The sequence below is a fragment of the Eschrichtius robustus genome, chromosome 17 (assembly GCF_028021215.1).
Source record: "Eschrichtius robustus isolate mEscRob2 chromosome 17, mEscRob2.pri, whole genome shotgun sequence".
NCBI classification, from domain to species: Eukaryota; Metazoa; Chordata; class Mammalia; order Artiodactyla; family Eschrichtiidae; genus Eschrichtius; species Eschrichtius robustus.
In genome coordinates, this window is record NC_090840.1 from 10,165,689 (window position 1) to 10,173,249 (window position 7,561).

The window sequence follows — 7,561 nt, forward strand, 5'->3', positions numbered from 1 at the left end:
TTCACAGAAATGTAATTTCTAATATTAAGCAACAATTCAATAAAGAATTTGTAGAAATGTCTTGTTCGTGGTTATAGCATTAGATGTGGTTGGGTCTTTTCTAATGGGATATAATTTATAATTTCCTGGGTATACAATTTTTAGAAATCCATCCTACTCACATATATTCAGTGGGGTTTTGCTCTTGACAGATTCTTTTTTTTTTTTTTTTTGGAAAGTATCTGTCATAATAGATATTTACAGACTTTTTTGTTTATTTAAATATAATTTCACAGTGTATCGTGATGCTCAAATGAGAAAACTGAAATCATTGTATTTATGATCTTTCCTACATTGGCTATTGATATCTGATTGTGTAATAGCACCCTCCCTTTAACTTTTTAAAGTCTAAAGGGTTTTAGAAGAGAGGAAAGAGACAGAGACTGCTATTCATCCCTCAATATTAGCTCTTTTCTTTTAATTTAGCAATAGAATCCCCTGATTTTCCTTGGCTACCTTCGATAAAGACTACATTTCCAAGGCTTCCTTGATAGATGTGGCCAAATGATTATGTTTTGGCCAGTAAGATGTAAGCAGAAGTGTCATATATATAACTTCCATAAAGTATCCTTGTGAGTAAGGGTCAAACTTTGTTTTAAACTCTCTTCTTTCTTCCTGGTTAGAATGTGGATAGGAGGGCTGGATCTGGAGCAGCCCTTTTGGACTATGAGGTAAAGTCATGTGCTGGAAATAAGTAGCTAAAAGATAGAAGAGGGATCCACCTACCAGTCTTTTTTTTTTTTTTAATGTTTATTTATTTTTTTGTTATTGGGTTTAAGTTCTTTTTTTGAAATATCTTTTCAGAATTCAGACTTTATTTATTTATTTATTTATTTATGGCCATGCCACACAGCTTGCAGGACCTTAGTTTCCCGACCAGGAATTGAACCCAGGCCCACAGCAGTGAAAGTGCAGAGTCCTAACCACCAGACCACCAGGGAATTCCCCACCTACCAGTCTTGAACTGCCCACTGCTGGACTTTGTTTGCCTAAGATAGTAATAGACTTTTGTCTTGTTTAAGACCTGTTATGCTGCATTTTCTATCATTAGTTAAACTATATAAGGAGCAAGACTGGATTTCATGAGACTGTCATAGGCAGGTGTTCAGAGTTGTGCTGTGAAGTCATTTGTCCTTGCGGAATTTTGGGGGATAGATTCATGGGTGGCTGGGACCCCTACCTTGGGACCTGTGAGGTCCTGTGTGTGGCTTCAGGAGTGGTAGGTGTTGTCAGTCGCTCTCCTAAGGTCCACTGTGTACCGGCAGACCGCGTGTAGCAGTGGCCCAACAGGAATGGTAGGTAGTGTAATTTCTGCCATCTCTGGCAGGGATAGTGAGGTTGTTTCAAAAGAGAAGTTACTTGCAGATTCCTAGCCATCACCATTTCATATTCATATTTTGAGCTTAAATGTGTCTCTGTTTGACCTAAGAGCAAAGATAAACCTTCCTTCAGATCCAAATAATTACCTAAGAACATCCAACTATTCTTAAACACTTAAGCACATTATTAAAATTTAGTGGAGATTTGAAAATGGTTCTGATGGCATATGTTTTAGAAGAGGATTTAAAAATTGTTTAGAAAGAAAGCTTATCAACATGTGGAACAATTTTATGACAATCACTTAGACTCTAGTTCTCTCTTTGATGGAAGTATTTTTTACCACCTCTTTAAATCTAATGGATTCATTTCATTTTGCCTTGTCTTTCTATGTATTTTTATCTTAAAGAATAAAGAAAAATAAATAATAAAAAGTGTCTGAAAAATAGTAGTGGAACTAGGACCATGGTGTGTTATGCCAGCCTATAGAATATATGTGACCTTAAAAGTGATATTTACCTGTCCTCTATAGTTGAAGGATAACAAGAATTTGCGAGCGTGTTTCTCGTGAATAGATAAGGGTCTTAAATTTCTATCCTGAATAATCTTCTTGGTTACTGAGAATGTCTCAACTTTTGACAGTGCAACTCTTTATCATGTGAAAATAGTGTCATTGGTTTCTGGTATAAATGAATATTTTATGCATGCTGATATTTTTGTTGTCTCCCTCAGAGTAAATCTGCTCTTTCTGGTAATTTTCATGTTGTGCTTGGAAGGAAGAGTTGGGAGTTTGTTAAGGGATGGTTTCCCCTGAAAATCATCTGAACCAGTTTAAAGGCCTCTTCTCTAGTGTACTGGGAATAAATCAATAGACGTGGCAGAAGAGGGACTTAGTAAATGACTCCCTTTCAAAACCATGAAGCAACAGACACATTATTTTTTTTTAATATGAATCATTAAACTTTGACAATTATAACACATATTATAATTAAACATTTTAGAGTTACGTGTCTCTAGGTTCCTTTAATATGTCTAACTCTTTAAGGCTATAGCAAACCACAGCCATTATTGGTAAAATTAAATTGTATTTTGATTGCCCTACTTAGCATTAGAGAGTTGGGGGTTAGAATGATTTCACTCTATGTAAAATAATTTAACTCTGAACAACTATTTTTTTTATGTTGTTTCATTTGATAGAAAAGGCAGAGGCACAACCATATTGTTGAAGTATCTCTAAATCTTAAAATGAAGGCTCACAGTCTCAATTAGAGTGCTGTTTTCAGAGGCTAAGGGAGCATCTGGGGGGAAGCTGGTTCCCAGAAGGGAGTTCATTCCTGAATTATTTGGTCCCTTGTGTTATTCCCGAGAGCTTGTGTGAATTATCTCGGTTCTTTTCTCCTTCCTTATTTATATCTAGCCAACATCAAATGCTGGAGATTCTTTATTTTAAAAAGCAGTTCTGCTTCCTGTGTTTTTCAAGGTAGATATCCACATGGTCACTCATCTTATTTTTAAATTAGCTGCACCTGTATCTTCACGTGCTTTAGGAGAATTCCGTAGAGAGTGTACTGAGTCGTGGGACCTCTATGTATCTAGCTTTGCCCCGACCGTCCCATCCTTACAATTCTAAGTTCTGTTTTCACATCTTGTTCCTTATTTTACCTAAAGTCTGATTGAGGAAGAGTGTATTTTTATTTAAAGACTTCCTGGTTAAAAAAATTTTCATCGTGTCCCATTTCAACGTTTAACACCCTCCATGCTTCGTAGAAGACTCTTGAATCCAAATTTTGGGAAAAACATTTTTTTCTCTCACATAAAGACTCAAATTCCCTTTTTGGCATTTGCAAACATCACCTCTCTCTTCCCTTTCCTATCTTTTGCTACAGTCTGGGAAGTGTAACAGATGCATACCATGGAGCTCAAGCCACACCACGTCTGTCTCTCTGTCTGTCCATCTCTCAGGCTCTCCATATGGCTTTTGAGTGTTGTGCTCAAAATCTCAGACTTCTCTTTGGGGAAGAGGGAGCATTACCTTTGGGAGATCTGGGATCACATATTTACAATTCTTAGACCCCAGAGAAAGAGGTGCTGGTGAGACTTTATGAATCCACCATGTGTCTGGTTGTGGGAGGAGGTCCTGTGATTTGCAGCTGACCAGAACATGTAGTGGAGGAGAGGCTCCATTCCCCAATGGAAGGTAATGAGGTGCTATTTCCAGTGGGAGGAAAGGGATGCTGCAGAGACGGGAATAACAGATGTCTACTCCAGGCAGAAAACTCTAAATAACTAGAACCTTGTACGTCTATGCCCACGTCTCTATAGCTATACCTGTATCTGCAGCTACATATCTATATATGTGTCAATATCCACATCTGTCTGTATCTATATTCACCTATTGTCTATGTAATATTTATTCTATAGCACCTTGGAATATGTTTCTGTTCAAGATGATCCATTATGTGAATGTAGCCACTGGATAAATATTTATTGAACACTGACAGTATATACAGTTCCAAGAATATAAGATAGCAGGTTCCAACGGTTCTTGTCCTCTATGTCTTATTTTTTCCCCTCAACCATTAGAATTAATGTTGCTTCCAAGCAGGTGAAATATTCTTACAACACTTTGCACACGGTATGCACATATGATTTATGAACTTTTTCTTTATATGACATTGGCAGGAGGAATACTCCTGGGAGAAGACGTGTGACACTTTATATAATTTAAAGTGTTCTTGTATTGCAGATATAAAATTTCTCACCTGAAATCTGAACTTTTCAATTTTTTAAAGCCGGTGTTTCTAGCCGTTGGTTTTCTTTTCATTACTGAGGAAGATGCCGTTCCTCCAGAAAATATTGTTGACTTTATTTGCTGAGATACAGATTATCCAACTAATTTTTAAAGCATGAGTCTGGTAAATAAGCTCAAGATTAATGTAGAAAAATATGACTAAGTATTAAAGATGTTTATGTGATGAGCAATTGTTCTATTGTATTTGGAAATGGGTTCTGAAATTTTTTTTATTCCAGAGAATGCAATACAGTTTTATTTAAAACGTTATATAGAATAGTTTGAGTCTCCGGTCTAAAACATGATCTGTAATGATGAGATGAAAAACATATCCATTAGTAGCAGCAGTTTGATAGTAGCCCCCATATTTATTTTTATTAATTTTCACTTTTTCAACTTAAAATGAATTAACCATCTTGATGGTTTGCTCTAGGGGTTACTGTGTGAAATTATGAGTCAAAATGATTATGGTGCAAATGGAAAACATAGAGTTTATGACCTTTCAAACAGTTTAACTAGTTTCTGAAATAGGACTGTATGAATTCTACTTCTGAAATATTTCTTTATATCATGGTACTTCATACATTATAAATTCTGTGGTGCAATTACATATATAAAAATGAGATTCAGGATTTATTCACTTCCAGCCACTATTTGGGGGCAAGTGAATAAAAGACTCTTAGAACTATCTTGAGGAAAAAGAAAAGAAAGGGATCATTTCTTGACTCATATAACCCATCCATGCTCAGGCTGGGGTAGATCTAGTCTCAGGGTAAATAAAACCAGGGCCTGAAAGTGTAACTGACCTCAGTCACTCTATCTGTTGGTCTGTTCTGTTTGTTTTTCCATCTCTAGGTCTCTTTACTTGGCTTTTATGTGCTGGTACTCAGGGTATCGGATTTCAGGCTTCTTTTTGCCGGGGGGGGAATATTAACTTCGGGAAATCTGGGATCAGGTCTTTACAGTCTTCAGACCCAAGGGAAAGAGATGCTGGTGAGAGTTGAGTTCACCCTGTGTCTGGCAGTGGGAGGTGGTGCTGAGGTCTTCAGCCAGCAGAACATGGGGGGAGGGTCATTTCCCCAGTGGAAGGTACACGAGGTGCTATTTCCAGTGGGAGGAAGGGATGTTGGAGAGACAGAAATTAAAGATGTTTACTTTCAGAAAGAAAACCTTTGCATATTTTTACCAGTTTAGAGCCTCATGTGAATTACTGAGTACCCCAGAATTTGGTGTTGGAAGTTACTTATGGGTCTTTAAATGCAAAGTAGCATGATAATGAATAGAACGTCTTCTGGCATCAAAGAATCTGAATTAGAATCCCAGCCTTACCTCTTAGTAGCTCTGTGGCCTTTTTTATGGGTTGAATTGTGTCCCTCCAAATTCATACGTTGAAGTCTGACTGCCAGGACTTCAAAATGTGACCTTATTTGGAGATAGGGTCTTTATAGAGACCCTCATTTTAAGTTAGAATGAGGTCCTTAGGGTGGGCTCTAATCCAGTATCACTGGTGCCTGACACAAAGGGGAAATTTGGACATAGAGACAGACACACACAGATGAAAGATGATGTGAAGACGGCCATCTCAGGGCCAAGGAGAGAGGCCAGGAACAGATTCTTTCCTTACGGCCCTCAGAAGAAACCAATGCAGCCAACACCTTGAGTTTGGACTTCTAGCCTCCAGAACTTTGAGACAATACATTCTTTTTGTTTAAGCCACCCAGGTTGTGGTACTTTGTTATGGTGGTCCTAGGAAATTAATACAGCCTTGAACATCTTACTTCAATTTGTAGAGTCGCTCAATAAATATTAGCACCTTTAAAAATCCCTGTCTTCTTCCTTTACCTCTTTCCCTCATTGTTCTATAGTCTGGAAAACTGCTGACAAGATTTGTGTCCTTCTCTGCCCTTTTCAAAAGTAAAATACATTTTAAAAGCATCAGGATGCCTCAGTACAGATCCAGGTGAGAATTCAAATAACCTACTAAGGAAGAGGAAGGGTAAAATGGTTTAATAAAGGAGGAAGTAATAGCTTTTATTGTGCAGATGAGCATACTGCATTTTAATTGAAATTTTATTAAGTAGGGAGATGTAATATCTTCAGAGTATAAGTGCTCAGGAGGTAGGTTCTAGAGTTAGACGACCTGCATTTTAAATGTCAGTTCTGCCATTCACTATGTAATCCTGGGTCATTTATATAATTGCGATGTATCTTAGTTTCCTCTTCTGTAAAATGGGGATAATAATAGCTGAATTAGGGTTCAATAAGTTAATAAGGACAAAGCTTGCAACAGTTCATGGACCACAGTAAGCTTTCACTACGGGCTGGCTTTTGCTATTAATTTGCCTCTTGTTCCCTCTCAAGACTCTGGAGGCAGGAAGGCTGTTGTGAATGTTCCAGGGTGGGAAAGGGTAGACTGCCCTTTCTCACAACATCTACCATCTAGATATACTTCTAAATAGCATCACTGTAGCATTGGCTTGGGAACTTAGCATTTTAAAGGCTCTCCTATAAACAGAAGGAGGCAGAACATTCATGGGGCATCTCATTGTCTCTCAAGGCAAAGAAACCCAACGATCTGTTTCCCTCTTGGCTAAAACGTCTATACAAGCATCTCAGGAATTCAGGGTAGGATTACCCAGGAAGCACAGGAACATTATCTTCTCCCTGACTCATTTATCCACGCACACAGCTCCGACTGTAATTTGAGTCCTTTATCTTTAATACCTGGGCACCAGTAGAATGAACGCCCTTTGTACAGGCAACACACCTGGGAAATGCCGCCATACGCTCCCTAATGAAAGTGACGCGTAGAACAAAAGGCAGGCGATGGGGTCTTCACAGAGACACCAGAAAAGCACCAGCTGCTCCTGTGATGATAATGCTGAGAAGGCCGCTAATACCCGAACACATCAACCTGGTCAAACACACACATTTCCCAGTTTAAACCTTGGCTTCATCAGTGGGACAATACTGTAATGGTAACCTTGCGGGAGGACAGCCTAACTCAATGATACAACTGCCTGTGAAGTAATTTATAGCTCAGGTATTGGTGCAAGTGAGGCTAACAGTGGTGTTTTTTGTCCTTGGAAACTTTGCCTGTGTCCCGACATAATGGAGATTTGTGTGGTCTGTTTTCAAAAATTTGGAAATTATTCTCACATTTGATCTGGAAATAAGTTGCAAATAAAATGCATTCACTTGCAAGATTTTTACGACTTATCCTAAAGCTATGTATAATGCTACATGTTGTGTCAATGCCCGCTAATATGCCAAAGCAAATTGATTTATTTTGTGTGCGGCTGCATTTTAACATTTCATTTAAATTTTCATTTTTCATTTGTTTTAGACCCAGCCTCCTTCCCCCCTCCCCCAAGTAGGTCTGTGGATCAAACAAATTTGTACAGTAGCTTAAAG